The 22,810-nt window shown below is 36.7% G+C and overlaps 1 protein-coding gene across 1 annotated transcript in view; it reads right to left on the bottom strand.

Annotated features, from left to right (window-relative positions):
* Positions 1 to 5,046, bottom strand: part of klf15 (Kruppel-like factor 15) — a 31,583-nt gene extending 26,537 nt beyond the window's left edge. The window contains exon 1 of the mRNA XM_022676817.2: positions 4,861 to 5,046. The gene's annotated coding sequence lies outside the window, so the exon portion shown is untranslated. The remainder of the gene's footprint in view (positions 1 to 4,860) is intronic.
* Between the last annotated feature and the right edge of the window lie 17,764 nt (positions 5,047 to 22,810).

The raw sequence follows: 22,810 nt of genomic DNA, 5'->3' as shown, positions 1-22,810 counted from the left end.
ATATATGTCATATAAGGCATTACCATACACAGTGGACAGTGCAGTGGGTGGTAATGATTGATTATGACCTTTGGCTCATCTAAATATATGTATGTATATATGTATTCTTGCTGTCTAATGAAAAACAAGTATCTCCAAAACACCAACTTTACAGAAAATAAACTTTTTATGAAATTAAATGTAAAAAGAGTTTGGAGTATTTCCACTGGCCCATTCATCAAGAAATGTTGAAAGTTTGTATAAGTCATGAGGTGCTACCTAGTGAGTGATGTTGAACTTTGAACTTATAACCTAATTTCCTTCTTCCCCTCTTTTAGGCCTTGTCTAAAATGTTGGTAACACTTTCTATGAATGTCATCTCTATTAGACTCTATAACCACATTCATAACATATTATAATGCATTCATAAGACATTATAAACATGGCAATACATATTTATAAAAATGCATCATACATTATAAGCTGTGCTTATAATATACATGTTAAAATAGTAAATAGCTATCGTTAATAATCTAGTCCCAAAATGAAAGTATGTCACTTTACTTAGAGCGCACAAAGACCTGTTATAATACATTATAATTGACAATAACTAATATTATATTCAAGACAAGAATACTTTATGAGTGGTTAAACATATATTTATAGGATTATTGAGGGTGTGTTTATAAGTTGGAAGCTTTTTTTAGTCATGATACAAGTCTACAAGCTGCGACTGAGTTCTTTGGTATTGAGGTATAACATGTTATAAACACAACTATTAAAGCATTATAATCACAGTTCATGATGCACAATAAACATGGCTATGATGAATTATAGAGTTTTATAAATATTTATACCCATGTTTATAATGCTTTATGAATGCACTATAATGTGTTATGAGTATGTTTATAGAGTCTTATAGAGATGACATTCATAGATAGTGTTACCAAGCGTCTGCTAAATGTAATGTAATGTAATTTAATGTACTGTAATGTAATGTGCTCATGACAAGGTGACATAAGTTATGGGTGGGTAAAATTCTAATTGTAACTGTAATAGAAAATACATACAAAAAAATTAAATAAAATAAAACAAAACCATCAACGTTTTCGAGACAAATGGTTTTATATCACCTGCAGTTGTGGCCCATGAAAGGGCCAAGGGCTGTTAAGAGGTTAACGTGTGTACCAGGAAATAGCAAACACGTAATATTCTATAAACTACGGACAACATTTCTCCTAAATGTCAAATAAAAATAGTAATTTAAAGCATTTATTTGCAGAAAATGAGAAATGGTTGAAATAAAAAAAAGATGCAGAGCTTTCAGACCTCAAATAATGCAAAAAAAACAAGTTCATAATTATACAGTTAGAATAACCCTGGTTTTTAATCACCGTTTTCGTGCATCTTGGCATCATGTTCTCCTCCACCAGTCTTACACACTGCTTTTGGATAACTTTATGCCTTTACTCCTGGTGCAAAAATTCAAGCAGTTCAGCTTGGTTTGATGGCTTGTGAATTCAGTAAAATCAAAGAAGCTCATCTTTTTTTAAGTGGTCTCCTATTTGTTTTTTTCCAGAACTGTAGTAATGACATCATGTGATGAAATCACTTTCCGCACTGTTGCATACATGTGTGGTACAGTTACCAGGGATAACCAAAAATACCCGTGTGTATACACAAACAGGGCCTGAGTGCTACGAGTGCATGCATGATAGAAAGCAGATGAGAAACTGGAAACCAGGACAACTGTCAAAACATCTCATAAAATGATGATATATTGTGAGAGTACTGCTTAATCAAAGGAAACAGTATCTGACAGGTTTTATATTTCAGCTGGATGCTCAGGCTTACCAAGCATCAAACATCTGCAACAAGAAGAAAAGTCAGTCGAGGGAACGTTGTTGTTGTTTTAGTTCTGGAAACATTTAAAGTGCTGCAATCTTTACCACATGAGTGGAGCAAGTGCCATTGCCTACATAATAAAACGTGAATGAAAGCTTTTAGATCATTTATTTCACTGTTGTCACGGAGGTAATTCTACTGGTAGGACTGTAATGTTTTACGTCTTTCTGTCTTTTTTTTTTAAATAATTTTATTTCAAATTTTTCCAATTTTTTTACCCCAATTTACACGACCAATTACCCAACCCACTCATTAGGACTCCCCCTATCACAAGTGATGCCCCAACACACCCGGAGGGTGAAGACTAACACATGCCTCCTCTGATACATGTGAAGCCAGCCACCGCTTCTTTTCGAGCTGCTGCTTATGCGCAGCGACTTGGTTCCGGTACATCAGCTCACAGACGCCCTGTGCTGTGGATATCACCCTAGGAGTGATGTGGGGAGAGAGCGCCATCTACCCACCCGGAGGGAGCAGGGCCAATTTTGCTCCCTCTGAGCGCCGGCAGCTTGATGGCAAAGCTGCATGAGCTGGAGTTCGAACCTGCGACCTCCCGCTCCTTTAGACCGCTGGACCACTCTGCGCCCTTTCTGTCTTTATAACCTTTTAAAAGATATCTACTCTTTTACCCTCAAATATGGTATTAAAAAGCTTGTTGAAAAAAGTGAACATACCAAAAAATACCAGCTGGTGTTAAATAAAGCCAGTATGGCCAACTAAAGCTGGGTTTCTAACATTTTCTAACAATTCAGAATAGATTCTAATTTTCAAAAAATCTATTTTTTTGCAGGTGCAGCTACTGTCGCGCAGAGCTTTTTAACTGTCGCGAGGAGCTTTATTAACTGTACCGCGGAGCTTAGCTAATGTAGCGTGGAGCTCATACAGTCTCGCAGAGCTCACCTACTGTCCTGCTGTTAAGGAGCTCCACAGGACAGTAGCTGAGCTCCGCAGTACAGTTAAAAAGTGCCGCGCGACAGAAGGTGAGTGCCGCGGGACAGTAGGTGAGTGTCGCGGGACAGCAGCAACAGGACAGGGAAAGTTTTTGCTCTTACTGCCTCTCCCTATTAGGCTACAGAGAGGCGTGTAGTGTCGTTTTACGGTGTTTGTTGTTGCGCCGCTGAAGAATCCAACCGATTTGAAAGAATCGGGAAAAAATCGAATCGTGACCCCAAGAATCGATTCTGAATCGAATTGTGGGATTCCCAAAGATTCACAGCCCTAAAAGCTGGTCAATAGGGTCAAGCTGGCTGGCCAGATAAGATCTTGGCCATTATTGGGTGGACAACATGCCATGAAGCATCCAGGTACAGTTTTCATAATTTTGGGATTTAGCACTGTTTTCTTATTTTAGATTTTGGTTAAGTTTACAAGGACAATGGGATCCACCCAATGATGTTTCTATTATTAGAACAAAGCTGTAAACAATTCTTTACTTAAACACATCATCAATCTGACAGACCTTCATTAAGACTTTTCCCAATAACTAATTTAAGAATTGTTAGAAGGATGTTGTGTCATCTATTCTATGATGATGATAATTTGATGCTAAACAAATTGTAACCCTGAAGATGCTATGTACACTGTGCAGATCATAATTGGATGAATATATCAATATACAGTAGATGCTTTAAAATGACTAAATAAGCATAAACTCTTATTTTACATTAGCTTCCATTAAGAGTTTAGAACAGCTTCGTCTTCTCCTGTAAAGTGACCATTTTGGACATACATGTTTTTCACTGGACAGCGATCCTGTCCAATGACAAACAAGTATCTCCAAAAGACCAACTTTACAGGAGAGAGAGAGAAAAAAAAAACGTCTTTAATGAAACCTTTAATGAAAATCAACGTAAAAATAGTTTGTTTTAGGTTATTTGGGAGAATTCTCAATGAACTTTGTTTCATTCATAAAGGAATTTTGACACAATGTAAGGAAAAATTTAGTTTGTGTGTTCATATTGTGTAGTAAACTAAAAATAAACTTAAATCATTAAAAAACTGAGATGCTTGTTTTTGTTACTTGATTACATGCATGTGTATAAATACATATTGGTACATATAAAAAAAATTAATTGATTTTCTATGTAAAATCAATCTATCTATCTATCTATCTATCTATCTATCTATCTATCTATCTAGAAAGAGCGCCCTCTGCTGTTTTCTATGAGTGATATCATATGTTGCATTCACCACAGAGCTCCATGCACTTGCTTGCATTTATTTGCATTAAATGCATTACATGCAGTGTGTTAAATTATAATTGCTAATGCATTAAAGAGAATACTGCAAATGTCCCATTAAACCAATGCATTCAACACTACACATATACACATGCACATACAGCTGTGGAAAAAAAGAAAAAGAAAAAAAGTTTCTGAATCAGTTTCTCTGATTTTGCTATTTATAGGTTTATGTTTGATTAAAATGGACATTGTTGTTTTATTCTATAAACTACAGACAAAATTTCTCCCAAATTCCAAATAAAAATTGTCATTAAGAGCGTTTATCTGCAGAAAATGAGAAATGACTGAAATAACCAAAAAAAAAAAAAGATTCAGAGCTTTCAGACCTCAAATAATAATGTAAAGAAAACAAGTTTAAATGTGTAAAGTTTTAACAGTTTAGAAATCAATATTTGGTGGAATAACCCTGGTTTTTAATCACAGTTTTCATTTATGCATCTTGGCATCATGTTCTCCTCCACCAGTCTTACACACTGCTTTTGGATAACTTTATGCCTTTACACTCCTGGTGCAAAAATGCAAGCACTTGTGATCATGCATCTTCCTCTTGATTATATTCCGGAGGTTTTCAATGTGGTAAAATCAAAGAAACTCATAATTATTTTGATATGGTCTTTTTTTTTTTTAGAGCTGTATATGCATGCAATGCATAATGCAACCTGCTGCAATTCTGGGCATTTAGAAATAAACTGCACCGCAACAAAACAAAACAAAAAAAAATATGCAGACCCACCTCCTGAAGTCCACGCTATCTGTTCTCCTCCTTTATTGCAGAAGAAGATGTTCCTTTATCTTTATCTTGTCCAAACTCTCTCAGTGTAAAGTAGTAAAGTGACGTGGCTTTGCCCTTGAGGCGAGCTGCTCATTGCAAAGCCGCGCGCGAGGCTGCTGCTCATAGCTCCAGCGCGTGCAGCAGCATTACTACAGGGCTGTCACATGACCCGCCTTATAACAGGCAGGGCTGGGGAAGGCTCGCCTGCTCCTCGAGCCCTGATTGGCTGCTTCGTGCTTGGGGGCGGAGCTCACTGGGGCTGAGCCACATGCTGCCACTGCCTGCTGTGGAAGGAAGGCGTTTGGTGTTTTGCCTGGCACGAGCTTTGCCAAGCATGCAGTGCAGAACAAATGCATGCTGGTGCAGCACACACACACACACACACACTTTCTCTCCAGAAGTTGTAGCCACGTGCTTTTCCAATATGTTCCTCAGAAGTATTAATAGGGAGTATGTTCCCCACAAGTTCAGCTCTTCTAGGAAAAGTTTGTTCTCTGGATGTTGGAACATTGCTGTGAGGATTTGGCTGTAGAAGTTGAAGTATCAGCTCAAGCTTTTTACTCTTTAAAAAGAAGTTGATACTTAGTTGATAATTAGAATATTATATAAAACCAATTGGCCAGTGCCAAGTCCTGCTGGAAAATGAAATCCACATCTTCATCTTCTTTGGACTTGATAATAAAACACAGTGGATCAACACCAGCAGATGACATGTCTCTCCAAACCATCACTGATCATCAGTAAATTTTACATTTCATTTGTAAATCAAGGGAGCAGAGTCTGGAGGAAGAGTGGAGAGACACACAGTCCAAACTGCTCGAGGTCTAGTGTGAAGTTTCCACCAATCAGTGATGGTTTGGAGAGACATGTCATCTGCTGGTGTTTTTTTTTTTTTTTTTTTCAGAAAATCTTACAGCACTTCATGCTTCTTCCCTCTGCTGACACTGGCTTTTATGGAGATGCAGATTTCATTTTCCAGCAGGATTTGGCACACTGCCCACACTGCGTGCCAAAAGTCTCATATTATATTCTAATTTTCTGAGACTAATTTACAAGTTTCACATTTAAAATTTTGAATTACTTAATAAATTAACTTTTCAATTATATTTTATTTGTTTTAAATGCACCTGTAGTATACCTATTCTACTTTAGTTGTTTAGGCAATCAGTGTGCAAGCTTTTTTTTTAAACAAGGAAAATCTAGCAACTAAGTAAAGTCAACTAATTAAATAGCATATCTTCGCTGTCCAACAAAAAAACACTTATCTCCAAAACAGCAACTTCACAGGAGAGAGAAAAAACCTTGTAAAACCTTGTAAACTTTCAATGGAAGTCAATGTAAAAAGAGTTTATTCCAGGTCATTTTGAAGAGTTTCTATTGGTCCGTTCATCGAGAAATTTTGGCACAGTCTAAGGGATAGTTTGTCTGTTCAAATTATGTAGTAAACTAAAAATCTACAAAAGTGGAGATACAGGGGTTGGACAATGAAACTGAAACACCTGGTTTTAGAGCACAATAATTTATTATTTACAGAACTGTGGTGACAGTTCTGGTGGAAACAGGAGAGTTGAGGTGCACATTAAATTCTGCCGTGATTTGATCAGCCGTGGTTTTATATTTTTTGGATACAATCCGGGTTAGCACCCGAACATCCCTTTCAGACAGCTTCCTCTTACAGCGTCCACAGTTAATCCTGTTGGATGTGGTTGGTCATTCTTGGTGGTATGCTGACATTACCCTGGACACAGTGGCTCTTGATGCATCACAAAGACTTGCTGTCTTGGTCGCAGATGCGCCAGCAAGACGTGCACCAACAATTTGTGCTCTTTTGAACTCTGGTATGTCACCCATAATGTTGTGTGCATTGCAATATTTAGAGCAGAACTGTGCTCTTACCCTGCTAATTGAACCTTCACACTCTGCTCTTACTGGTGCAATAATGTGCAATTAATGAAGATTGGCCACCAGGCTGCTCCAATTGAACAATGAAACCTCCAACACTAAAATTTCTCCTGCACTGCTAACTCTCCAGTCAGTTCAGTTAAAAGTAAACTCTATGTACTGAACAGAGAATGAGTTCATGAATGAACCAATACTGAGATGAAGTCATGGAGACAAATGTCAAACCCAAAAATAGGAGATCATGCTAGGAAGTTCGGAAGAACACTGTCCTAAAGCATGACCTCATTTCTCGTGTGCCGCCACTTTACTACTATTAAAGATCGAGGCCAGAAGCTTCTGGATCCTCCACAGACATGCTTGCGAAATTTCTACCAGCAGTAATCATCGCTATGAGATTTATGGGATGTAATATGTAACTATAACTGTCAAGTTCTCGCGTTAATTGTGCTGCTGTATAATGAACGGGGGAAGTGTTGGGTTGTGGAGTTGTGCTGTTAAATGGAGCTGAAGTGAATAACAGATTTAGAGTGTCATTCAGAGCCCAAAGACGTATAATGTGTCCATTTGCACCAATTTTGGGTGCTGTTATTACTGAAAAACAAATTTCACACATATTTTAAATATCATCTCTTCACTTTTGACACCTAATCACACTGAAAACAAGTAAAGAATTCAAATAATGGGAAAAATGCCGCTCCAAGACGTTAATTATAGACAGCTTGGGATTTATTATGCGGTCAACCATCAACAAAATGTCCTGTGCAAAAAATTGTGACTTTAATTGTGAATTTAACTCTCAACTAAAATGAATTGTCTGTCCAACATTAGATTTAAATGTCAATTGGGGATCGCGCAGCTGGATTAAAGGTGTGTGGGTGTGTCTTTGGTATGATGAGAGCACAAAAAATATGCCTTCCACTTGCAAAAGGCATGTACTAATTCTCTTAATTAATCATGGGTGTGGTTATTTATGGGCGTAAAGTGAAATAAACCAATCAGTGTGTCAGTTCTTATTTCCTTTAAGAGTCGGGTGAGCTCTGACTTTGGCATGTTCGTATTTTAACAGCGCGGTGCTTTTGTGCGTCTCAGCAGGGACAGATACTGATCTGCTCGTTCACACTGTGAAGATACACCAGCAGCTCATTTAAGGGAATAGCAATGTTATTTTATTCTTTATTCTGTTTATTGTTGAGTTAAAAGTCGGGTTTGTGCTCAGAATGGACTGGACAATAGACTGTTGTCAGGGTTTTATTCAGACAGTGGAGATCCTGTTTTTTCCACCACCAAAATATAATAGAAACACACCAGAAATTTACCTGAACACACCTCCCTTCCAGACCACCATACCAAACCATCAGTGTAGATTTATTCCTAAACTCCGACACTATTTTAGCAGAGAACTTTGTGTGTATTAAAACTCGATGAAAAGTGCTTACTTTTGTTGAATAGCCCTCCTCCACTCTCCTTCAGCTTTCTGAGATCCAGTATTTTGTGCACTTTGCCCAAACAGGCTTTTAGAATAAATGATACAGGGCATATTCTTGCCCCTGCAGATAAATCTCTTTTTACACCGTTATCCAAACTCAAAGTTGCTCCACATACTTTATTGGTAGCATTAAAACAAGGCATTAATAACTTTAAACTGCATAAGAAGCTTATTTAAAAACACTGTTTCCATCCCATAGCGTAGGTAAATCTCTGGACGGCGCCATCTTAAATTTAAGTCACACTAAGTCAACCGTCAAGCACGAAAAGTAAAACTTTTTGAGCAATGTTAATGTGTTTAAGTAATTTGTTGTTGGTTTTTCGCTTAATAATATCAACAGTAACCAGATATTTTCAGCAACAGCTGGAATTCATGCATTTTACCAAGGAATTAATTTTGCAATCTGCTCAACTATCCCTACCTATTCGTTCTCGTGCTCGACAATTGACTTATTGGGACTTAAATTTAAGATGGCGGTGCCCGGAGATTTACCTACGCTATGGGTTGTAAACAGTGGCTTTTAATAAGCTTCTTGTGTAGTTTTAAAGTTCTTAAAGCCTCATTTTAAATGTCAGGGCTCTCCAGATTCTACCAATAAAGTAAGTGGAGCTACTTTGAATCTGGATAACGGTGGAAAAAGTGATTTATCTGCAGGATACTGGATCTCAGAAAGCTGCTGGAGAGCGGAGGTGGGCTATTCAACAAACGTAAGCACTTTTTATCGTGTTTTAATACACCCAAAGTTCATTTCACACCAGAGTTTTTCTTTAAAATAGCGTGGGAGTTTAGGAATACATATACACTGATGGTTTGGTGTGGTGGTCTGGAAGTAAGGTGTGTTCAGGTAAATTTCTGGCGTGTTTCTATTATATTTTGGTGGTGGAAAATACAGGAGCTCCACTGACTGATTAAAACCCTGACAACAGGCGCGGACAAAAGGCATGAAAACGGACTGATGACTAGGTCTAAGATAGCAATGAGCATTGCGACATGCCTTGCACAGGGTGTATGATAGAGCCCCAAATGTGGTGAGAACTGTGCAGCTTTCAGTTAAATCACATCATTTATATCATATTGTCCATGTTGATTTTCGTGGCCCCTCAACAGTCAGGCTTCAGTTCTGCTCAGAATTTATATCCAATTAGGAGCCGCAGCATTAGTGCCCACAGCTCCTGGAGATCAACTGTTCTCCAGACTTTCCACAGCAGCTCTGTCAAACCAGATCCATTTAATCATAAAGCCTAAAGAGAGCCAAGTGGAATTGGTCAGTGCTGGAGCCGGTCGGGTCTCAGTCTCCGGGCAGCCTGATGTACCAACATGTGGACAAACACACTGGAATGAAAGTCCCCATAACTTTTACTTAGTCCTACACTGAACGCTGATGTCACTGTTTAACCCTTTTTTTTTTCCTTTTTTTTTCAGTTCCTCTTTCAGGTGTTATAACACAGTAATTATATCAGACAGACACATTCCCTGATCTCTTTTACTCCAGAAGACATACGGCTGCTCAAAAATATAATCATTTAAAATGTAAAAGGAAGCAGAATTGTTATATTTTTCTGGAACTGATCCTGTTTTAGTCAAAATTTTACCAAGCGCCTGCTATTTTTTTAATTTTACTTATTTTTGAATGTATAGACTTTAAATATATTCACACCTAAGATATATTTTAATCAAACGCATAAGAATATTGATGATTTGAGTTCATTACATGGCTTATTAATTATTACTTTGACAAAATACATGGAGAAACAGCATCAGGCGGATTTATTTTTCTTGATGATCAATAATCACACCTCTAGGATACATGTAGATACTAAAAACCTGACACTCAGAGCAGCCTATGCCTTTCAGTATTTTAAGGATCAGGACACACAAAGAAAACATATATATGAAAAATGTAAACTTTTTTTAGTTTAAAAAAATAAAAATATTTAGTGGAAAATAACTACTTATTAAAAATGTGCAAGTAAAATAAAATAAAAACTATAAAAAGTAGTGCGCACATCATACCTTACGCTTTGGTTTGAGTAAATCAGGTAGTTTCACACTGTTTTTTCTGTGGACACTTTTGAGTCTTTATTTACTGATATTATTATTTGGTTTGAAACATCATATAAATATGTTTGAAGCACTAAAGGTAAATAATATTGGTTGGGGAAGGAGATCTTTTTCTCACTTTTTTCGATGTATTTCTCAGTGGGTTTCTTGTAGATTTAGCTTTACCGTATTTTTAGAAAGAGTAAGTTCCGCCCTTTCTAACCATATATGGATTATGTTTATGTGTGAAGGGATTCCTGAGTAATCAAGCTGAGAACACAAGGTGTGATTTTGGATGTAAAATCTGTCTGTAGGGTTCTAAGGGTAAACCCTATCAAATCGAACATCTTCCTGGTGACAATATGAGATTGTGCCGTCAGCCCAGAGGAGATACGCCGCAGCATATTGACATTAGTCATAGTAAAATGGATCAGCATGGAACTGAAGTTCCGCTTTCCATGACCTTATAAAAACGATACACAATGCTGCCTTTATTTTTAGATGCTCTGAGCTAATATGTACTCATCAGGGTGGCACAGTGGTGCGAAAGGCAGTGTGTGTGTGTGTGTGTGTGTGTGTGTGTATGTGGGCCACACTGTGTGTGCCCAGGGTCTGTGGGTTCAATCCTTGCTCTGGTCACTGTTTTTAAACTACACTCACCGGCCACTTTATTAGGTACACCTGTCTAACTGCTCATTAATGCAAATTTCAAATCAGCCAATCACAAGGCAGCAAATCAATGCATTTAGGCTTATACACTACTTATTCTGGATTTGCTTTTTTTTTAAGTAAATTTAATTTCAGATCAATTTAAGTAACTTCAACTCAGTTTCAAGACTTAAATGTTACATAGAGTAAATAAGTGAACTGAACTTCAGTCAATCCTTTCTTTTAGTAAACTTTACTTAAATTCTGCATACAATATTACCTAATTACAATTACTTCATTTATACAATATTATTATATATATATATATATATATATATATATATATATATATATATATATATGTATATATATATATATACATATATATATATATATATATATATATATACATATATATATATATATATATATATATATATATAAAATATATTCAAATATTTACATAATCTCAAAGATTTATTTTGTAAATAGACCAAGTCTCACTGTCTCAACACACAGATGGCATGTAATACATTCTATTTAGTAAACTAAAAATAATGTATTACATGCCATCCATGTGTTAAGACAGTGTAATATGTGTGTTTTAACTAAAAATATAAAAATTTCAGGAATTATAATATATTGTGTAATAGAAATGATTTGAGTAATATTGTATAAATCATTATTATATGAATCATTGCCTGAGCAGCGTCACAGCGCTCGGAGGAAAGCACAGCGGCTAGGTTCCGATACATCAGCTCACAGACGCCTCATGCCGCCCGCCGCCAACTTTGTGCGTGATGGGGAGAGAGCGCCATCTATCCCCTTTGGGCGCCGGTAGCTAATGGCAAGCTGCATGAATGGGATTCGAACCTGCGACCTCCTATTCATAGTGGCGGCTCATTAGACTGCCGGATCGCTCGGCACCCCTGGAACCAGATTTCTGCTGTTTACCAGATAATTGAAGAAAAATGTCCCTGGAAAAATGTTCCCATTTAATTACAGCTTTATTAAAAATGCAATATTTTGCCTCGCTTACTGTATTACAATACAGTATACTGTGATATTTTGAATCAACACTGAACTCCTGTATCCTTTTCAGTTTCTTACCAATAACCAGCACGTGATGCTCATGTTTTGTTTTCCTCTTGATTTAGCTTCACTGTATGATACACCCAGTCTAATTTTAGACAGAGATACGAGTGCACTTCATCCTTCTTTCAGTAATACCCAGCAGACCCCCCACCCCTCCTCCCCCACTCCCTCTTTTAATACTGTTATTTACCACTGACTCCTACAGTGAACCTCCACTAAAGACCAAACCCGAACACAGCAAGGCAAACCAGACTAAACCTGCGCTGTGAGACGTTCATATGTTACGTAATGTTTTCTAAATGTAAAACTGCACTGAAATCACAGTCCTGGTGCAGCCCGCCGCTCACAGCCCCCTGTTTAATACAGTCTTAGACAGATTAGCGTGCCTCTGTGACGGGCCAGGGTGTCATCCTCTTTACAGGATTAGCAATCAGCCTTTCGCCCACTTCCCCTAACATGTTGACTGGGTCATGTGCACGCGAGGGTCTGCCTCACTGTGTGTGTGATGCCCCCTGCACCATGTTTCACAGTTGGGATGAGGTTTTGATGATGGTGTGCTGTGCCTTTGTTTCTCTACACATAGCCCATCTGTCCACAGTATATTTTGTCAGTACTGCTGTGGAACATCCAGGTGCTCTTTTGCAAACTTCAAACGTGCAGCAATGTTTTTTTTTGGACAGCAGTGGCTTCCTCCGTGGTGTCCTCCCATGAACGTTTTCTTATTGTAGATTTATCAACAAAAATGTTAGCGTGTGCCAAAGATTTCTGTACAGTAAGTCTTCAGCTGACACTCTTGCTCAGAGGATTCTTCCTCACCTCATTGATTCTCATTCTGCGCTGTGCTCTTGCAGTCATCTTTACAGGACTTTACCACGCCTAGAGAGAGTAGCAACAAAAAAGTGCTGAACTTTCTCTATTTGTAGAGCGTCTGTCTTACCGTGGACACATGAACATCAAGTAGCTTTTAGAGATATTTTTGTAACCCTTTCCAGCTTCATTCAGGTCAACAATTCTTGAACGTAGGTCTTCTGAGAGCTCTTTTGAGCAAGGCATGATTCACATCAAGCAATGCTTCTTAAGAACAGCAAACTTAAAACTGGTGTGTTTTGCAGATTTAACAAATGATATAAAAAGTAACTTATTTTTGAAAAAGTGTCACTTCACAAAATGCTCACATTTTCAGAATTTTGCTAAGGGCAAGTTCGGACTGGCGTGTGTGTGTGTGTGTATATGCGTGTGTTTGATAGAAAGGTCTATTCATCATCAGGCTGGGTTCTGAGAGTGTACTGTAGGTGATTCCAGGAAAGCCGCAGTATTTATTTATAACAGCTCTTTAACACACTGAACCAGAATAAAAGCACCCCAGAGACTTTCTCAAGACTGTTGACTGAACTTCAGCATGAGGACAGCAGCTCTGGCGTACGGCCATAAACGTTCACAACAACAACAACCGCAACGTTTTATTATCGCCAGTGACACTGACTGAAGGATTCGCTTTCTGAGAATGAGCTAGACCAGGGGTCTTCAAACTACGGCCCGCGGGCCATTTGCGGCCCGTTTCCTTTTTTGCAGCGGCCCGCGAGGTATTTTAGAAATAAAATGATATTTGGCCAACTGTTAAGCAGCTTTTTATAATGTGAGATTCAAAAGTTGAATGCTAGGTCTCATAAAACAGGCCAAAGAGTCTAATAGCGGCGAGAGTGCGCAGTTGTAGCACGGAAAACGAGCCAAAGAGTCTAAAAGCAGCGAAAGTGTACAGTTGTAGCACGGAAAACGAGCCAAAGAGTAAAAAAGAGGCGAGAGTGTGCAGTTGTAGCACAGAAAACGAGCCAAACAGTCTAAAAGCGGAGAGAGTCTGCAGTTGTAGCACGGAAAACGGGCCAAAGAGTCTAAAAACGGCTAGAGTGCTTAGTTGTAGCACGAAAAAACAAGCCAAAGAGCCTAAAAGCGGAGAGAGTGCTTAGTTGTAGCACGGAAAACGAGCCAAAGAGTCTAAAAGCGGCTAGAGTGCACAGTTGTAGCACGAAAAAACGAGCCAAAGAGTCTAAAAGTGGAGATAGTGCTTAGTTGTAGCACGGAAAACGAGCCAAAGAGTCTTAAAGCGGCTAGAGTGCGCAGAAGTGGCACAGAAAACAAGCCAAAGAGTCTAAAAGTGGCTAGAGTGTGCAGTTGTAGCACAAAAAATGGGCCAAAGAGTCTAAATATATATATATATATATATATATATATATAGAGAGAGAGAGAGAGAGAGAGAGAGAGAGTAAGAGAGTAAGAGTGTGTACACATCTTAAATTGTACATATTACCAGATCCTTCAAACAAAATAAACTTGAATTAATAAATAACTTAAATATTAATAATGATTAACTGAACTATTACATTATTTACAATAATCCAACAGCCAGATAAACATTCTATCCACAAACTAAACCTAGGCTCCTAAATACATAATAAAATATTTTACTTTAATGTCTTGTCAATGTTTTATTAAGGCTTTTATTGGCATAAAACATAAGAAATACCAATATTTTACACAAATTTGTGTGATAATATTGATGTAATGTTGAATATAAATTCTCTAAATGTCCCTTCACTTTAGGCTCTGACTAAACAACCCAATACTTTTAATACTTATATAATACAAATAAAACCCTTATAATAATGTCAAAACCACTAATAATGTGTCAAATAAACATAAAGAAACTGGTGAGTAAACTCTGATAAAAGGTTGAATTACCTTTAATTCTAATAATGTTTTATTATACTTTTTTAGCATGTACAAAAATTATTATTATTATTATTATTATTATTATTATTATTATTATTATTATTATTATGATTTTCCACCTGTGGAAATATTTCTCTTGTTCAGAAAAACATTAAGTCCAAACATCAGTTCATCAGTTTACTGTCCTCAAGGTCCTTTTGGCACATATTTTGGTCAACAAGTAAATCAGCATTGGATGCAAATAGTCCAGAGTTCACCAAGCAGCTTCAGTGTGTGTGTGTGTGTGTGTGTGTGTGTGTGAGAGAGATTAAAGTGAAAATCTGCTGTGTTTGCTGTGACTCGCAAACCATGACGCATTTACTCATTTTATCAGTGTTTTTAAACAATATAGTTTTGGATAGATCTGCACAACTTTATTAGAAAAAATGGAAGTATAATATGGATTGATTTACAGCTCTGGAAAAAATAAGAGACCACTTCATTTTCTAAATCAATTTCTCTGATTTTGCTATTTATAGGTTTATGTTTGAGTAAAATGAACACTGTTGTTTCACTTATTTACTCTGTGTAACATTTAAGTCTTGAAACTGAATTTACGTTACTTAAATGTATCTGAAATTAAATTTGCTTAAAAAAAGCAAATGCAGAAAGTTACGAAACTTTTTTTAAGTCAATTTTACTCATAATTGTTTTCAGTGCATCTTTGGAAAATAGACTGTTGCCGGGGTGAAAGATAGCAACAAGCATCGCAACACACCTTACACAGGCTGTACAATAAGGCCCATTGGATGAGAACAGGTGTGTCCAAACTTTTGACTGGGACTGTACTTTGATTGCTGGTCTCATCCTGTGAGAGAGATACAGAGATCCCCTCTGTTCCCCCTGTTTCAGATTTAATCGATGAAGAAACTTTTAAGAAACGATTAAGAAAGTTGTGATTAAAGAAACAGGAGGTGAGGTCACTGGAAACTTGTAGGTGAATTATCCTCATAATCTTTTCTTTCATTTTTCTCTAAAGGAGAGAACATGCTTTTTTCTCCCTCCCTTTTATGGAGATGCGGATTTCATTTTCCAGCAGGACTTGGCACACTGCCCACACTGAGTACCAAAAGTACCAATTGGTCTTATTGATTTTTGGGATTTCATTGGCTGTAAGACGTATTCATCAACAATTAAAAATAATAAATTAAACGCTTGAAATTCAATCAATCAATCAATCAATCAATTAATCAATCTTAATTTCCACTTGCTAATACATTAAGAGGAAATCCTCATTTTGCAGCTAAGCATTTAATACAAAAACAGGGACTGAAAAATAAGTTTAAATCATAAAAACAAGCAAACAATATAAGATTTAATTAAGAAGAAATAAAATAATTCAGAATAACAGGATATGCACACTATTAAAACAGAAAACACTAATAAGGCTAATAAAACAGAGATAAATAATTAGAATAATATTTAAATATAAACACAATTAAAGAAATAGAGGACTAAAATAACACCAAATTTTTTAAAAGTAAATTATGCAACAAAAAAAAACAATATTAAATTAAAAAAATAATTAAATAAAAAGATAGAAGGCCAAATGTTAAACCAGTGATAAAATAAATAAAAGGATGAAATGAATAAAATAAAAGTGCTAAAAGATAAAAAAAATAAATTTGATAGATAAATAGAGACAAACCAAATAAAATAAATAAAAAGGTAAAAGAAAAAAATAACTAAACTAAAACATTTACAGGCTGTCTGAAAGTGGTTAGATATTAAAAGTTTAAAATGATTTAGTGACACCAGTTTTTATGAGATTTTTGAGCACTAGCATAACTATTTAAATATTGGTCAAATATAAATATGTAAAAAAGACAATAAATGTTATTTTTTCACACAATTTACAAAATAATGTATGTAAATTTTAATTACTAATTAAAATTTAGTTCTCAGTGATCGATGAAGAAACTTTTAAGAAACGGTTAAGAAAGTTGTGTTTAAAGGAGAAACAGGAGGTGAGGTCACTGGAAACTTGTAGGTGAATTAATCTCATAATTTTTTTTTTTTTCATTTTTCTCTAAAGGGGAGAACATGCTTTTTTTCTCCTCCTCCTCCTGCGTTTCTATTTGCCCGAAGTTTCCCTGAGCTAAGCATGCGTCTGACCTATTACCAATCTCTGACAAAACAGTTTTTGTTTCAGCCTCTTTAAAAGGCCACATTCTCCCCACATGTTCTCCTCGTTTCTTTCCGCTGCCTCATAAAAGCCGGCGAAGCGGCCGGGCTGGAAGCGGCCGGGCTGGAGGTTGTTGTCCGGTTGTTTCTGGTCCAGTTAAAATAAACATGTGATGAATATGTAGATGCCTGAAGGAAGGGGATCAGTGAAAGCCGTCAATCCACGCGGTGTTTAGCAGCGTGACTAATAGCCTGCGTCCTGTCTCTCTGGACCTTCACGTGGACACGCTGTGCTCAGATCCAGAAATACTCCCTGCTCTCCATCTGCTCATAACCTTTACACTAGAACCTGGGGCACGGTGGCTTAGTGGTTAACACGTTCGCCTCCCAGCACTGGGGTCCTGGGATCAAGTCCCTATCTGGGTGGAGTTTCCTCCAAGGACTCCCGTTTCCTCCCACCATCCAAAAACATGGAGATCCATCCAAAAGATGGAGAAATTGGATACTCTAAATTGCCCAGAAAAATTGTATACTCTAAACTGATCTGGTAAACTGAATACTGTAAATTGCCCAGAAAAATGTATTACTCTAATTTGATCTGGTGTGTGTAAGTGTGTGGTATGTATGTAAGATTGTGTGTGTGTGTGTGTGTGTGTGTGTGTGCGACTGTGCCCAGATATGGATTGGCACTCTGTCCTGGGTATATGCTGACTTTAGACTTGATAATAAAACACAGTGGATCAACACCAGCAGATATAAGACATGTCTCTCCAAACCATCACTGATTATCAGTAAAATTTACATTTCATTTGTAAATCAAGGGAGCAGAGTCTGGAGGAAGATCATCATCAGTGATGGTTTGGATAAAGAGACATGTCATCTGCTGGTGTTGATCCACTGTGTTTTATTATCAAGTCTAAAGTCAGTGCAGTTTTGTTTTCCCACAAAATCTTACAGCACTTCATTCTTCTCTCCTCTGCTACTGACAACTTTTATAGAGACGCGGATTTCATTTTTCAGCAGGACTTGGCACACTGCCCACACTGCCCACACGGTTCAATGGCTGTAAGCCATAATTAACATCAACAATAAATAAAAGAAATACATGCTTAAAATAGAACACTCTGTGGTTAATACATCTATATAATATATGAGTTTCACATTTTGAACTGTATTACTTAAATAAATTCAATCAATCAATCAATCAACCTTAATTTCAAAATTGAGGGTAACCCTCATTTTTAATGCAGCCGAGCCTTTACAAAGTTAAAGGGACTGAAAAATAAGTTTAAATCATAAAAACAAGCAAACAGATTTAATTAAGAATAATTCAGAATAAAAGGACATGCAAACAGGCAATAAAGCAAAGAGATAATTAATTAGAATGTTCAAATATAAGCATCATTAAAGAAATAGAGGACTAAAATAACACCAAATTGTTTAAAAGTAAATGATGGAACTAAAAAAAATAACAATATAAAATAAAAAAATAAATGAAATAAAAAAAGGTAAAAGGTCAAAAGTAAAACCAATAATAAAATAAATAAAAGGATGAAATGAATAAAATAAATAAAATAAAAGGGTTAAATGTAAAACATAAAATTAGATAAATAATTAGAGACAAAAAATATAAAATAAATAAAAAGGTAAAAGGAAAAATAACTCAACTAAAACAGTTACAGCCTGTCTAAAGGTGGTTAGAAATAAAAAAAAATAAATTGATTGATTTAGTGACTTCAGTGACACCAGTTTTTATGAGATTTATGAGCACTAGTATAACTATTTAAATATTGGTCAAATGAAGATCAAATGTACTTATTTTAAATATGTAAAAAAAGACAGTACATGTTATTTATCGTTATTGTTTTTCACATGATTTACAAAATAATCAATGTAAATTATAATTACTAATGTTCTCAGTGATTTATGGTTTCAGTAATGCAGGCAGCGTTTACTGCATGTGTATTTCTGTAATGTGTTTTAATGGGACTTGCTGTAAATCAATGGGACTCTGTCATACAGCCACTTCCACACACTCACACCCTTTCCTCACACACAATACACCCTTTGATTACACATGTAACCCTAAAAGTGTGTGTGTGTGTGTGTGTGTGTGTGGTGAGCAGGACTTGGTTCAGGTGACTCAGGAGATCCATGTTCATTAGATTTACTGTTCATTTAGGTGCTCTTATTTGGTAACACTGATGAATTCATCCTGTACAACAGAGGAAACTATTGCTCTTCCTTTCCTGGGGCAGTCCTGATGAGTGCCAGTTCTATCATAACGTTTTTGATGGTCTTTCAAAGTTGAGTAGTTCTTCTCATAATATGTATTAGAACATTACTCAAATATTCACTATTCACTGTATACCTGTAACTCTACCTCTTCACTACTTTACTTTAACTGATGCTCTCAAACACTTTATTAAGAAGCAAGAAATTCAAGTTTAATTAACTCTTGATGAGTTCAGCACAGCTGTTAACTGAAAGCTTGAATTCCAGGTGACTCTACCTCATAAAACTGACTGAGAAAATCCAGCAGAGATGTTAAAAGCTGTCTTTATCTAATCTAAAATATAAAACTTATTCTGGTTTGTTTAACACTTTTTTGTTACTAAATCATTTTAGATGTTTTTCTTCATAGTTTGGATGAATTTATTATTAATCTACTTTACAGAACATTTAAAAATAATATAAAAAAACAAAGAATTTAAAGTGTGTCCAAACTTTTGACTGGTAATGTTTAACAGCTTTTTTAGCAGCATGTCTTACTGATTCAGCTCCACTAGGGGGCAGTATTTTAACACCATTCAAGCTGACCTCTCTCTCTCTCTCAATTTTCAGTTTAATTTAATGTAGCTTTATTAGCATGACTGTGAGTAACAGTGTTGCCAAAACATTATAACAATTAACAACAACAATGATATGAACATACATAACATACACAATATTAACTAAAATTATTTTATTCTTATCATTATGATTATTATAACATTTATATTATTTATCATTCTGTGGGGTGTGGGTCTCCAGGATTTTAGAAGTCTTATTTTGAGGTCTGTCTCTCTCTCTGTCTCTCTCTCTCTCTGTCTCTCTCTCAAATTCAAATAAGCTTTATTGGCATGACCATGTTCAATAGTATTGCCAAAGCATTAGCACAACACAAGTGGACTTTTTAAACATTAAGAAATACAGATGTATAACCAAAAATAAATACATAAACTGAAATCTACTGAACACTATTAAAACCTTTGAACAGCTTTTCTGAACAACCTTAAAAATATGTAATTTTTATATTATATAAAGGGGTACCAAAAAAGGACTGTCTGTCTTTCTCTCTCTCTCTCTATGTCTCTCTGTCTGTCTGTCTGTCTCTCTCTCTCTCTCTTTCTCTGTTGGAGGAGCTGGTAGAGGTGTAGAGGAAGTGTCTGGGTGTCTGACAGAGGTTGAGCAGCATCTGGACAAGCTGCTGGATTCCCTCAAGGCACTGCCCAAAAACATAGTGAAAGCAGTGGCTTAGCTTAATTTCTCCCAATTGGAGGGTGATAGGAGGGCGTGAAGTCAGACTCCGCCTCTTTTTAAACTGTTGCTGATGCAGCATTGCCGAGTAGCATCACAGCGCTAACGCACAGAGGAAAGCGCAGTGACTCGGTTCTGATACATCAGCTCACAGACGCAGCCTTGTGCTGATCCACATCACCCTAGGAGAGATGTAAGAAGAGAGAGCGCCATCTACTGTACCCACCCAGAAAGAGAGCAAGGTCTATTGTGCTTTCTCAGGGCTCGGGCAGCTGATGGCAAGCTGCTTTTTTGATCTGCTCTTTTGGACTCATCCCTTTTGCTCCTGCTTGTTTTGCCAGATTTGTTAAAAACCTGCTTTATCCCTATGTGTTTTATTTTGTTTGCTGGTTTTACATGACTTACTTCACAGCAAATAATATGGTAACTTGCTCTTATAACCTACAACACTGTAACCAGGCAGTCAGTCAATATAAAACATTTCTAAAAACCCAAGGGAAGAGACAAGACACACTGATGGGGAGGAGTTAGTGGTGGGGGGCATGCCCATTATGCAAATAAATGATGCCAGGAACAAACAGGAAAAATGCATGGATAAATATGGTGCTACAGTATTTAATATGGTGCTACAGTTTTTAATAGTACAGTATTTAATATGACGCTACTACTAAAATATACTTCAGTGAGCGTCAGTTATAAAATGTGAATTAACAATTAATTTGAATAACTTACCAAAAGACTGTTGCTCTTCTGCACATGCTCAATGACCAACTTGAAAGGGTGGAGTGTAGCTTGGTTATAAATGTAAATCATAACTTCAGTAAAGTTCACTAATATTATTTGTGAAAAGTGTGATGTTATCTTTTACTTACAACCACAGAAGCTCCCGTTTTTTTTTTTAAGGGGACAGATTATACATCTTCTTACTAAAATTTGAATAGTTTTTTGCACTAAAAAAAATAGTTCAAGAAGACCTTTTCACAAGATCACTCTCACATAAAGATAAAGATCTCACCAGCTCTACTTTTTCCAGTTTCAGTCCCTTTTAGTCCCTTTAGTGTAGTCATTTATCTGCTGACTTGCCACAGAGAGTAGGTATAGATTCCACCCTCAGACAAAGTCTTCTGGCTTATTCTGGTGTTTACTGTCTCTGAGTGGGAGAAACAGGTGGTGCCAGGGTGGTTTTATGCAGGTTTCCTTTTATTGTGATGTCACAAAAAGGGAGGAGCATCCAAACATAAAGATAAAGAGCTCACCAGCTCTACTTTTTCCAGTTTCAGTCCCTTTTAGCATGAGCTAAAATGAGGGCTCTGTCACTTTTATGCAAATAAGCTGTTGCTGGCCACACCTCATACATCTCAGTATATGCTGAGAATTTACCACAGGTTAGTGTTAGCTTGTGCTAAATGGTAAAAAACATGAACAAGCTAATGTTTCTATGCTTAACTGCGATAGAAGCACAAAACTCTCCTTCATCTCCTTCATCTGCTGACTTGCCACGGAGAGTAGGTATAGATTCCTCCCTCAGACAAAGTCTTCTGGCTAATTCTGGTGTTTACTCTCTCTGAGTGGAAGAAACAGGTGGTGCCAGGGTGGTTTTATGCAGGTTTCCTTTTATTGTGATGTCACAAAATGGGAGGAGCATCCAAACATAAAGATTTTTTCCAGTTTCAGTCCCTTTTAGCATGAGCTAAAATGAGGGCTCTGTCACTTTTATGCAAATAAGCTGTTGCTGGCCACACCCTGTGAATATGCTGAGAACGTACCACAAGTTAGTGTTAGCTTGTGCTTAATGGCAAAACATGAAAAAGCTAGTGTTTCTATGCTTAACTGCAATAGAAACACAAAACTCATCCATCTCCTTCATCTGCTGACTTGCCACGGAAAGTAGGTATAGATTCCTCCCTCAGACAAAGTCTTCTGGCTAATTCTGGTGTTTACTGTCTAAAAATGGATGGATGGATGGATTTTTTGGTGCTTGGAACATTTATTATAGGGGCAGTTTAGACCCAAGTGGAAATGCAAAAGTACGCATAAAGTAAGTTTTGCATAAAATCTCCCCTTTAATGGAAAATTACAGGATTTGCAGAACGAGAAGACCAATAAACCAGACTTTGTGAGCACAGTTAAGATCACGAGACATCCATGCTTTATTTAAAAATGTGATAAAACACTGATGGCATAGAAAAAAGTACAATTACGGTTCTTCACACCTCTTTACACAACGCTGTTCCAAATGCTTTAGCTTCAGCTTTAGACACCACACTTGTACACCAGAGATTATTCTAGAAAACAACAAACACTGTTCACCACAGCAAGTGTGAATCCAGG

Source organism: Astyanax mexicanus, chromosome 13, assembly GCF_023375975.1.
Source record: "Astyanax mexicanus isolate ESR-SI-001 chromosome 13, AstMex3_surface, whole genome shotgun sequence".
Lineage (NCBI taxonomy): Eukaryota > Metazoa > Chordata > Actinopteri > Characiformes > Acestrorhamphidae > Astyanax > Astyanax mexicanus.
This window is presented reverse-complemented; position numbering and strand designations above follow the sequence as displayed.